Source organism: Schistocerca nitens, chromosome 10, assembly GCF_023898315.1.
Source record: "Schistocerca nitens isolate TAMUIC-IGC-003100 chromosome 10, iqSchNite1.1, whole genome shotgun sequence".
Classification (NCBI taxonomy): domain Eukaryota; kingdom Metazoa; phylum Arthropoda; class Insecta; order Orthoptera; family Acrididae; genus Schistocerca; species Schistocerca nitens.
The window spans coordinates 80,187,037-80,200,439 of record NC_064623.1 but is presented as its reverse complement, the minus strand read 5'-3'; the positions used below and the strand labels follow the sequence as shown (position 1 = coordinate 80,200,439).

Below are 13,403 nucleotides of genomic sequence, written 5' to 3'. Positions count from 1 at the left end.
GTATTACAATCAGAATTTCAAGCAGCTGTGGAAGACTTAAGAACAAACAAGCCGGGAGAGATGGATAACATTCCATCAGAAATCTAAAATCACTGGGGAAGTGGCAACAAAACGACTGTTCATTTAGTGTGTAGAAAATATGAGTGACGAAAAGCCATCTGACTTTCGGAGACACATTATGCACACAATTCCGAACATGGCAAGAGCTGACAAGTGCAAGAATTATCGCACAATCAACTTAACAGCCAAGCCACTAACAAAAATAACATACAGAGAATGGAAACGAAAAGTGAGAATGTGTTAGGCGACGACCAGTTTCTCTTTAGGAAAGACAAAGGCACCAGATAGGCAGTTTGGATGTTGCGGAAGCAAGGCTAAATGATAATGGAAACAAGACAAGAAAAATCAAGACACATGCATAGGATTTGTCGAACTGGAAATAGCGTTCGACAGTCTATAATGGTGAAGGACGTTCGAAATTTTGAGGAAAATAGGGATAACCTGTAGGGAGAGATGGGTAATATACAACATGTTCAAGTGCCTAGAGGGAATAATAAGAGTGGAAGGCCAAGAAAGAAGTGCTCAGATTATAAAGGGTCTAAGACAGGGAAATAAAACAAAGGTTCAGGAGCGGAATTAAAATTCAGGGTGAAAGGATACCAATGATACGATTTGCTGATGACATTGCTATCCTCAGCGAAGAAGAATTACAGAATCAGCTGAATGGTGTGAATTGTTTAATTAGTACATAATATGGATTGAGACTAAGTCGATGAAAGAAGAAAATAATGAGAAGTAGCAGAAAATTAACATCAGGGTTGATGGTCAAGATATAGATGAAGTTAAGGAATTCTGCTACCTAGGCATCAAGATAACCAATGATGGACGGAGCAAGGAGGACGTCAAAAGCAGACTAACAGTGACGAAAAGGCTATTCCTGGCCGAGAGAAGTCTTATTTGAGGAAGAAATTTCAGATAATATACGGTTGGAGCACAGAACTGTGCGGTAGTGAAACATGGACTGTGGGAAAACTGGAACAGAAGGTTATAGAGGGATTTGAGACATGATGTTACAGATGAGTATTGAAAATTAAGTGGGCTGATGAGGTAAGAAATGAGGAGGTTCTGCGGAGAAATGGAGAAGAAAGAAATATGTGGAAAACACTGACAAGAGGGGACAGGATGACAAGACATCTGTTAAGACATGGTACTAGAGGGAGCTGTAGAGGGCAAAAACTGTGTAGGAAGACAGATACTGGAACACATCTAGAAAATAATTGAGGACATTGGCTGCAAGTGTTACTTTGAGGTGAAGAGGTTAGAACAGGAGAGGAATTCGGAGCAGGGCGCATCAAACGAATCAGCAGATTGATGAATCGGAAAAATGACGTAAAAATGATGTTAGATGTATGTAAAATGAGTTATAAAATGAACTACTCTGATGAAAAACTTTAGGAGGTTGGAACTGGTATTACAAAATATGAAATTAATTTGAAATTTTCTTTGAGAAGTTGCAGAAAATTGTTGTATAACCATTTTAGAGCTATTGTGTAAGGCATCGTGCAGCTGTCCTCATAGCTCTGCGTATATCTGTTGTAGGGAAACAGGTACATGTATTTTGAAAATCTTTCTACATTTGCTAACACAACTGGGATACGCACTTTGATATTTTCCTTTAATTTCAAGTAGAGATATTAATAGTCGACACACGAACGTCGATATTTCACAAATGGGCATTGCACAGCGTGCAGCCAACTGCATGAGGTGGCTCATGTCGGAACCAATGACGTGCGTCGCTTTGGATCGGAGCAGATTCTGTCTGGTTTCGGGCGGCTAGCGGAAATGGTAAAGACCGTCAGTCTTGCTTCCGAGGTTAAGGCGGAGCTCACCATCTGCAGCATCGTCGATAGAACCGACTGTGGTCGTTTGGTGCAGAGCCGAGTGGAGGGTCTGAATCAGAGGCTCAGGCGGTTCCGTGACCATGTAGGCTGCAGATTCCTTGACTTACGCCGTAGGGTGGTGGGTTTCCGGGTTCCGCTTAATAGGAGTCCACTACACACAGGAGGCGGCTACACGGGTAGCTGGGGCTGTGTGGAAGGGACTGGGCGATCTGTTTAGGTTAGAGGGTCTTAGGGAACCACAGAAGGGACGTCCGTCTAAAAGTGGGCAGGTAAAGCACAGTAAGGTAGTTGTAGAAACGTTTGGTATTGTAGTTGTAAATTGTCATAGCTGTGTTGGCAAAGAACCAGAACTCAAAGACCCAATAGAAAGCACTGAAGCTCAAATAGTCTTAGGTACAGAGAGCTGGCTAAAGCCGGAAATAAGTTCATCCGAAATTTTTTCAAACGATCTAACAGTTTTCAGAAAGGATAGACTGAATACAGAATGAGATTTTCACTCTGCCTCAGAGTGTGCGCTAATATTAAACTTCCTGATAGATTAAAACTGTGTGCAGGACCGAGACTCGAACTCGGGACCACAGTTTTAATCTGCCAGGAAGTTTCAGATTGAATACAGTTGGTGGTGGAGTATTTATTGCTTTGCCTTGTAGCGAAATTGAAGTAGATATTTCGCGTGAAATAGTATGGGTAGAGGTTATACATTACCATCGGACTAAACTATTAATTGGATCGTTTTACCGACCCCCGACTCAGAAGATATAGTTACTGAACAGTTCAAAGAAAACTTGAGTCTCAATTCAAACAAGTACTCCGCTCATACAATTATAGTCGGTGGTGGCTTTAATCTACCTTCGATATGCTGGAAAAATTATACGTTTAAAGCCGGCGGCAGGCATAAAACGTCATCCGAAATTGTAGTGATGCTTTCTCAGAAAATTATTTTGAAAAATTAGTTCATGAGCCCACTCGAAGCGTGGGCAACAAATAATCCTGGACAAATATTGAGTATTGTGACGAATACAGGGATTAGCGACAACAAGGCAGTTGCTGCTAGGCTGAATACCGTAACACCTACAACCATAAAAAAGAAACGCAGAGTATATATAATTAAAAATCTGATAAAAATGCTATTAACGCCTTTTTAAGAGACAGTCTTCATTGACAGAACACTTAGAAGGTGCAATAGGTCTACTAAAGAGACTGCTTACACCACGCTTGTCCACCCTATTCTGGAGTATTGCTGTGCGGTATGGGATCCGCATCAGGTGATACTGAAGGAGGACATTGAAAAAGTACAAAGGATGGCCGCTCTTTTGTATTATCGCGAAACAGGGGAGATAGTGTCACCGACATGATACGTGAATTGGAGTGGCAATCATTAAAACAAAGGCGGTTTTCTGTTTGCGAAAACATTCTGTTGGCACCCCCCTACATAGGGAGAAATGATCATCACGATAAAATAAGAGAAATCAGGGCTCGCACAGAAAAATTTAAGTGCTCGTTTTTGCCGCGTGCCGTTCGAGAGTGGAATGGTAGAGAGACAGCTTGAAGATGGTTCATTGAACCCTCTGCCAGGTACTTTATTGTGAACAGCAGAGTAATCATGTAGATGTAGATGTAGACATGTGGTGCAATGTGGATACAAAATATTTATGTGTTTTTTAATACCCACACCTGGTCCAAGTTAATAATAATAAGTGATGCGGCAATGCCAATTGGCAGATGAACCAGCAATTTATTTTTCACCTACATTGTTCCCTTATTCCTAAGGGGGAAAGCAATTTCGTTCTTGACAAGAATAAACTCTTGTGTGATAAATGGAAGTTAAATGCAAACATATAAAAATGAAGTAAAATTTCAATCATTGTGTCGATTACCTAAAGTATAGTTTAGAATGTTAAAAAATTGTTTGCTGCAAAACATAAATGAAGAGAGCTCAGTTTAATTGTTCCTCAGTGAATGTCAAGACGTCATAAAATTTAGCATTATAACTATTTAGCATGTAATATTGCGTATTTTAAGTATTTATTGTACATAACAGTGTCCATTGTGTAAATTGTAATTTTGATTTTAAGAAACAAGTGATGCACAACATTCTGTGCAAGTAGAGTGTTTCTTTGCTTACAAGTTTTGATATGAACTACTGTCCCTTTCAGATGTTAGTCAGTTGTTTCCTGAAGATAGCCCAGTAAGCCGAAAGCTAGTTTGAAATAAACAAAAATTAGTAGAACAAAAACAGGACACGTGTGAAGTGAAATGTGAAAAATTTACAGTTTTATGTCGGGCATTGCTCTGTAGGTATTTTGTAAGCCCAAACACGACATAGTTTTCTCTTAAGTCGATTTGAAAATAGGTGTTGAAGCTTGTAGTAGGTTTTCGAAAGTGCGGAATCTGGAATATGTTATCGATACGAAATTTTTAATGGCAGGAAAACAACTGATGGCGGAAATGGAGCTTACGATGTGACCAACATAAAATATTGTGAATGTGTAAATCATGAAATTCTGCTAGTCAAGCTCAAGTATTGTGGCATGAGTGGGACAATGCACAAATGGTTTAATTCATACCTAACTGGAAGAGTGCAGAAAGTTGAAATAAGCAGTTCTCATAATATGCAAAGATCAGCACATTCCTCAAACTGGGGAAGTATCAAGAATGGGGTTCCACAAGGGCCGGTCTTGGGTCCTTCTTAATATATATTAATGACTTGCCATTCTATATTCATGAAGAGGCAAAGTTAGTTCTCTTTGCTGATGATACAAGTATAGTAATCACACCTGACAAACAAGAATTAACTGATGAAATTGTCAATAATGTCTTTCAGAAAATTACTAAGTGGTTCCTTGTAAACGGACTCTCACTGAATTTTGATAAGACACAGTACATACAGTTCCGTACAGTAAATGGTATGATGCCATTAATAAATATAGACCTTAATCAGAAGCATATAGCTAAGGCAGAATATTCAAAATTGTTATGTGTGTCCATTGATGAGAGATTAAATTGGAAGAAACACATTGATGATCTGCTGAAACGTTTGAGTTCAGCTACTTATGCAATAAGGGTCATTGCAAATTTTGGTGATAAACATCTTAGTAAATTATCTTACTACGCCTATTTTCACTCATTGCTTGCATATGGCATCATATTTTGGGGTAATTCATCACTGAGGAATAAATTATTTATTGCACAAAAGTGTGTAATCAGAATAATAGCTGGAGTCCACCCAAGATCATCCTGCAGACATTTATTCAATGATGTAGGGATATTCACAGTAGCTTCTCAGTATATATACTCTCTTATGAAATTTGTTATTAACAACCAAACCCAATTCAAAAGTAATAGCAGTGTGCATAACTACAATACTAGGAGAAAGGATGATCTTCACTATTCAAGATTAAATCTAACTTTGGCACAGAAAGGGGTAAATTATACTGCCACTAAAGTCTTTGGTCACTTACCAAATAGTATCAAAAGTCTGACAGATAACCAACAAGTATTTGAAATTAAAAGAATTTCTGAATGACAACTCCTTCTACTCCATAGAGGAATTTTTAGATATAAATTAAGAAAAAAAAGGAAAAAACAAACATAAAAAAGTTGTTATATTAACTTAATTATGTCGTTAAATTAACTTAATTATGTAATGTATTGGAAAATTTGACTCGTTCCACATCATTACGAAATATCATATTCATGATCCATGGAACTAGTATTAATCTAACCTAATCTAATCTAAATGGGGGAAAAAGCAAATCTGGGACTCTAAAGACGTAATGGATCAAATTAAGACAAGTAATTGTACTGTTGACAACAATTAGGAAACTGTAGCAAGTAATAGGAAGAAATTATAAGCAGACTGCAATGTCCTCAAAATTTCTAAATACACGCTGACGTGAAAACCTGCGGCTGCCCTTGCCCTGCCCCCTTTCGCGACAGCAACAGCGTATTCGCCGCGGTCGCTGTGCTTTGGTAACGTAACGGCGGCCGCTGCGCACGCATTGATCGGCAACTGTCAGGCGGCGCAGTGCTGCCGCCTGGCGGCCGCCCCGCCACACTCTGCCGGCGGAGAACTGGGCCTGGCTCAGTGGCAGGCCAGCTTGCGGTGGCCGGTGCGGTCCGTGGCTTGCGTGGTCGCGAGTTCGAGGTTTCTCCAGGCGCCGGGATAGCCCGCTCAGGTAAGGAAGGGCCCGGCCCGCTGCTGCGCTTCCGTCTCTCTCTCCTCCGCTACTTAAAAACCTGCTGGCATTTTTACGTACTTTTAATTTCTGGGTCATCACTCACCCGACCGGTTCGATGTGGCCGGCAACAGTTTCCTCACCTGTGGCGGTCTCTTCGTCTCACTGCAATATTTCTACCAAACGTCACCAATTATTTCTCGGATATATTGGAATTTCTGCCCCTTACAGTTCTCGTCCCTCGTCCTCTACGGCCCCGAACGCAAGATCAGCACTTTAGTACTTACCAGCCCAGATTGAGGGAATAACCACTAGTGTGAAACGGCGCTTACTCCCCTCGTACACGACGTCTTGGAATACGCGTAAATGCAGGTCAACGGGTAGTCCCATATACCTCGATTCCAGAAATCCATTCGACGCTGCACCGCGTCGGACTACTGAGATTCGATCACACGGAGTACCTTCGCGAATACGTGACTACCTCAAGGAACCTTCGGCTGATAGAAACCAGTTCGTTATACTGGATGGCGAAAGTTCAACAAAAGTGATGTTAAGTAAGGCCTCAATAGTACGCTATCTGCATCTTCGGTGCTCTTTGCTTCATGAGAGAGCCGAGCGGGGGTTAGGATGGCTACTGGGGATACAACTGGGTTACCGTGAGAGATAATGCATTTGTTTAGATACGTAAAAGTAATCGGAGTGTTAAGCAGATTAGAATATGAGTACGGAAAGAAGCACAAGACTGTATCAATCGCTCTCTATTCACAGTTTACAGCTGAGTCGAAGCTAGAGTGCTGAATAAGTATTGTTATTGTCACAAGTATAAAAGTAATCAGAGTGCTGAGAAAACAATAAGGTAAGGATATGTTTGTACTAATAATCTGTGATCAGCAACAACTGCTTAGTGAAAAAAAAAGGTTTTGTTGCAAAACTTATAACCAATGGCTTGTTGTATTACTCCCCCACACCGATACCTTGCAAATAGCGCCTATAATGTTGCCAGTATACATAAACGATTTGTCAGATACAATCTGCAGCGTTGTGATTTTATTCGTTTACGGTGCTGTTATGCACAGGAAAAAAGTCGGCAATAGACGATCACAAGGAAATGCTCAAAGACTTAGAGAAACTGTAATGAGTGCCACGTCTGTTTAAATGTGTATAAATGTAAAATAATGCGTGGTTACGACAAAGGAAAGAACTTGATTTTGTGCTGGACATCCTAAGCACATCATGTTGTACAAATAGTTAGGGGCAATAGTAAATAACGGCATGAATGGGACAGTCACGATAAATCAGAACTAGGGAGGGTGAAAGGAAGGCTTAATTTAGTGGAGGATGTCTCGGAAAACGCAATGCATATGTAATGGGAAAGTGCGTACAAGACGGTAAAGTGACCCATGCTAGAATACTGTTCCACCTTTCGGACTCCTGATCAGATCGACGAGGAAATAGAGTTCGAACCGCATCAGAGATGCGCTGGAACGATCGTAACAGGATGGTGTAGCCCACACGAAACTGTAATACATACTTGGACAACTTAAATGGGTCTCTTTAGCAGGAACTACTTTCGGTAAGTTTAGAAAACCTGTAGTCGAAGAAGAACGTAATCCGCGTGGGATACCTGTAACATACTACAAAGCACTTGCTCCGCTTATAGCAGTAATTTATCGTAGTTCGCTGGAGCAAAAGAGTACCTAGGGACTGGACAAAAGCGCAGGTCATTCCTGTTTTCAAGAAGGTCCTTAGGACAGATGCACATAATTATGGACTGATATCGTTGTCGATCTGTTGTAGAATTACGGAACATGTTTTGTGCTCATGAACTGTGACATTTTCAAAGAACGAAAATCTACTCTATAAAAGTCAACATGGCTTCTGCAAACAGAGATCTTACGATACTCAGCTCGCTCTGCTTTTCCGCGAGGTCCACAACGCCCCTCAAGTTGATCCCCTGTTCCTTGACTCAGGGAGGCATTTGACACCGTCTCGCACTGCCATTTAATGAAAAAATATGCGAGCTTATCGAGTATCGGACCAGATTTATGACTCGATCAAGACTTTCTTGCAGAGAGCACTCAACACTTCGCTCTTAACGGGACAAAATCGACAGGTGCAAAGGTAATGCCTGGAATACCCCGAGGAACTTTTGACATTACCGCTACTGTTTACAGTGTATGCAAATGGTTTAGTAGAATGCGTCGGAAGATTTTTAAGACTGTTTGCAGGTGCGGTTGTCTATAAGAATGAAGAAACGACAGAAGACAGTATCGATTTGGCAGTTGCCCCTGATCGTAAATAAATTTAAATTATTGTGCGTACGTAGAAGAATAAATCCACTGCTGTACAACTACACTATTGATGAGAAACTGTTGGAAACAGTATATACCGCAAAATATTTACGACTAACTATCCATATCGACATTAAGTGGAATGACCACGTAAAACAAATAATAGACGTATCAGACGCAACACTGAGATTCATAGGAATAACCTTAAGGAAATGTAACTGGTCCACGAAGGGAGTGGCTTACAAGGCGCTTGTTCGACCGGTTCTTGAGTATTTGTTCAACGGTCTGCGATCCTTAACAGACAGGACTGATGAAGAGAGAGAGAAGATCCAACGAAGGGCGAAGCCATTCGTCACTGGACCGTTAGGTTGGCGTGAGAGCGTTACAGAGAGGGTCAACAAAATCCAATGGGAGGCGTCACGCATCACGGAGAGGTTTACTACTGAAATTTCGACAGAGTGCTTTTAAAGGAAGAGTCGAACAACATATTACTTTCTCCCACACAGCTCGCGAAATGACCACGGTTAGAAAATTCGAGAAATCAGAGCTAATACAGAGGCTTACCGACAATCATTTTTCCCACGCGGTTTTCGCGAGTTATACAGCTAGGGGGGGATGATGGTCGAAGTAGAGAGGATATAAAATGTACACTGGCAATGGCAAGGAAGGCGTATCTGAAGAAGAGAAATTTGTTAACATCGAGTATTCATTTAAGTGTCAGGAAGTCGTTTCTGAAAATATTTGTATGGAGTATAGTCATGTATGGAAGTGAAACATGGATGATAAATAGTTTAGACAAGAAGAGAATAGAAGCTTTCGAAATGTGGTGCTACAGAAGAATGCTGAAGATTAGATGGGTAGATCACATAACTAATGAGGAGGTATTGAATAGAATTGGGGAGAAGAGGAGTTTGTGGCACAAATTGACTAGAAGAAGGGATCGGTTGGTAGGACATGTTCTGAGGCATCGAGGGATCACCAATTTGGTACTGGAGGGCAGCGTGGAGGGTAAAAATCGTAGACGGAGACCAAGAGATGAATACACTAAGCAGATTCAGAAGGATGTAGGTTGCAGTAGGTACTGGGAGATGAAGAAGCTTGCACAGGATAGAGTAGCATGCAGAGCTGCATCAAACCAGTCTCAGGACTGAAGACCACAACAACAACAACAGCTAGGGGGGATCAGTTAGTGGCACCAGAAATACCCTCCGCTACACACCGTCAGGAATCAGGAACCTGACATCTCATATATGACTCGTGCGAATAGTACAATACAGAGGTACGCAGGCAGTGGATTTTCCTTCTCATCACGCGAATAGAACAATATAGAAAACTAATAATATTGGTACGATGTATCCTCCACCATGCGCTGTGCAGCAGCTTGCGGTGTATCTGTATAGATCAGATATGTTCAAAAATGGCTCTGAGCACTATGGGACTCAACTGCTGAGGTCATTAGTCCCCTAGAACTTAGAACTAGTTAAACCTAACTAACCTAAGGACATCATAAACATCCATGCCCGAGGCAGGATTCGAACCTGCGACCGTAGCGGTCTTGCGGTTCCAGACTGCAGCGCCTTTAACCGCACGGCCACTTCGGCCGGCTGATCAGATATGTATTTTTGTACAATACTGGAGGACGTTCTCAGAAGTTTAAACCTCACATTAATGCCTTTATCTGAGACTAGTAGACCTACTTTTGACAAAGGGATTGTCTCTTGTTCCCTACGCTAGTGTACTCCTTTTGCCCCACCTTGCTTCGCCGTCTAGCGCTGCTCGCTTCCAGTGTAGCAGGATTCCTCCACTTCGGCTACTACGTGGTCCTAAACTTTTATATCTCGTTCCTCTTTAATCTCATTTCTACTGCCCCTCTATACTTCCGCCTTTCTTTGGGTTACACTCTGTAATTAGTGGAGAGTAGTCTTCAATCCATTCAACAGGTCCCGCAGTTCTTTCAGAGAGGATAACAACGCACGCCTGCGAATCCTATCATTGATATCCCTTTTTAATCTCACTTCGGCCACAGAGTAGATTAGAAGTACGCCGGTTAGGGTATCTTGTACAGCAGCTCTAAATCGCCCAAGTTCTTTTGAAATGTTCGATTCGATTCGTGATTTGCTACCAGAAAAGTTATAGTTGTAGTATGAAATTACAATTAAATGAACTCCCTTAGCTGCTTACAGGCGTTGACAAACGTCAACGGGGACAGATGAAAATGTGTGCCCCGACCGGGACTCGAACCCGGGATCTCCTGCTTACATGGCAGACGCTCTATCCATCTGAGCCACCGAGGACATAGAGGATAGCGCGACTGCAGGGATTATCTCTGGCACGCCTCCCGCGAAACCCACATTCTCAACGTACTGTCCCGCACTACATTCGTAGTGACCCCGCCCATTATACTCATTACTCGCGGCGCGTTGCCGATTCCCGTAAGAGTTCGGGCACTATTTGTGCATTCGCACAGAAGAAGAAGATGGTCAAATGTCCGAAAGAACAGATACCATCTTAGTAAATATAGTAGTAGTTGACGGGAAATTATCTGCTGAAACAGAAGAAACATATGTGGTGCCCCCAAACAAGTGTTATATGCTCTCTGTTGGTCTTAATGTTCATAATCTGTTTAGATGACTATCTGAGCAGGGGTCGTAGATTGTTTACAGATGATGCTGTCTCTCATGCTCTAGTACAGTCACCGGAAGATCAAAAAGAATTGTGTAATGATTTGCACAACGTATCTCTAGGATTCGAAAGCGGCAATTGACCCTAACATGTGAGTTCTTCCCTGTGGGTATTAAAACAATCCAGTGAATTCCAGTAACACGATAAATAACACAGATTTAAATATTGTCGATTCAACTAACAATAAGTACCTACGGACTCTAATTACGAACAATTTAAAAATTGTAAGCATCACATAGAAAGTGTTGTGGAGAATTCTTGCAGGTGTATATCGCAAAGGTCTTTACATTTTTACCTTAAGGAAATTAAGAAAGTGACAGTGCTTTTGACACTTTACTGCTAGATACAGGTCGTTCGTTAAGTTAGCGTTTTATTATCAGAATAGTTGAAAGATGCAAGAAATCTACTAAGTAAAGTGCCTACACAACACGTGTATTTCCTCTTCTGGAATAGTGCTGCACGATATGGGACCCTTACCGGGTAGGATTCACAGAAAAGATACAAAAAATATGAAAGATCGGCAGCTCATTTGGTACTGTTGCGAAGTAAGGGAGCCGGTTCGAGTGGCAATTAATAAAACAAAGGTGTTTTTCGTTGCTGCGAAATTTTTTCTCCAAATCTGAATCATCACCTTTCTCTTACGAATGCAAAAATACATGTAGGGTGAAATGAGCGTCGTAATAAAATAAGAGAAATCAGATCTCGCACTGAAAGATTTGAGTGTTCGGTATTTCCACGCGCTATTCGAGACTGCGCAGCAGTCGAGTACTAATGTGAAATCATCCCTAAACAATTAAATGTGAATTTCGAAGTAGTCATGTACAGGAAATCGCAAAGAGCTTCCATTCTTTTGCCTTACAGAAAATCGGAACCACACACTGTTTTTCACAGGCTGCTGGTCGATGAAAGTCGTTCGTTAAAACGTCGATACGGAACCTCTATACGGATATCTAGCGCAGTCGCGTGACCCCATTACTGTAATCGACGCAGATTCTGTTTAAGAGTCCATGAATTTCGCGGCATGTGACACCGTCTGACACCTGCATCTATATTCAACGTTCTACATTACCGTGGCTGCCGGAGAGTGCTTCATTCCCATATCATCCCTGCTTGCCCCTCCCCTTTTTCTTCTTCCATTCGGCGCTTTATCTCCGAGTGTCGTGGAATCTTTCCGTCTTTCCCTTGGGTGATTCGCAAGGAGGCAGTGGGAGGAAGTACTACGAGGAGCGTTCAGTAACTAACGAATTTTTTTTTTTTTTTTTTTTTTTGTAAAAGGGGTTTGGTTTTATTCAGCAGTCCACTACACCATGTTATTCTCCACTCTTTTGACCATAAAACCCCATTTTTCCACGTAATCTCCGTTCAGTGCGAAGGCCTTAAACCACCTTGCTGGGAGGGTCTGTGTGCCCGCATGGTACCATCCTATTGGTCGACCGTCGGAGCCAACTTCTTGCTGCATCAGTAACCTGCCCATCACCCACGCACCGCCTCTCGAGAAGCTTCGTTGCGCCAAACAAGTGGAAGTCAGAAGGTGCGAGATGCGGGTTGCAGGTGGACAAGGAGTATACTCCAGTGAAGTTTTGCGAGCTCCTCTCGGTGCGCAAACTTATGTGAGGCCTTACGTTGTCTTGGAGAAGTCGTTTGTTTCTTCAGTTTCCCGAGGGCAATACATACACTTCAGAGTCGATCGTTGCACCATGATATCAAACAGAATAACACGTTCAGAGTTCCACAAGACGGTCGCCATGATTTTAACGGCTGAAGGGACGGCTTTGAACTTTTTCTTCTAAGAAGAGGTGATGTGCCGCCACTCAACGGATTGTGGTACTCAAAAATGGTTCAAATGGCTCTGAGCACTATGGGACTTAACATCTGAGGTCATCAGTCCCCTAGAACTTAGAACTACTTAAACCTAACTAACCTAAGGACATCACACACATCCATGCCCGAGGCAGGATTCGAACCTGCGACCGTAGCTGTCGCGCGGTTCCAGCTGTGGCGCGTAGAACCGCTCAGCCTGGTGGTACTCGGTTCGAAGTGCTGAACTCATGTTTCATCGCCTGTGACGATGTTCGACGAAAAAATTGTCACGATCAGCCTCGTAACGAACAAGCAATTCCGCGCAGACGATCCTCCGTTGTTCTCTATGGTCTTCTGTTAGGATTCGAGGGACCCAGTGGCTGCACACCCAGCTGGTGGACGAGTGTGTCCGCGCTCCCGACAGAGACGTTCAGTTGAACAGCGAGGTGTTTGATTGTGATCCCTTGATCTCCTCGAATGAGAGTGGCCGCACGTTCCAACACAGCTGTGTGCAGCCGACCAGCACGCGGGAGATCGGACAGGTTTGCGAG

The 13,403-nt window shown here is 42.3% G+C and overlaps 1 protein-coding gene across 1 annotated transcript in view; it reads left to right on the top strand.

Moving 5' to 3' along the window:
* Positions 1 to 5,994: 5,994 nt before the first annotated feature.
* Positions 5,995 to 13,403, top strand: part of LOC126209891 (serine/arginine repetitive matrix protein 2) — a 690,162-nt gene continuing 682,753 nt past the window's right edge. The window contains exon 1 of the mRNA XM_049939014.1: positions 5,995 to 6,079. The gene's annotated coding sequence lies outside the window, so the exon portion shown is untranslated. The remainder of the gene's footprint in view (positions 6,080 to 13,403) is intronic.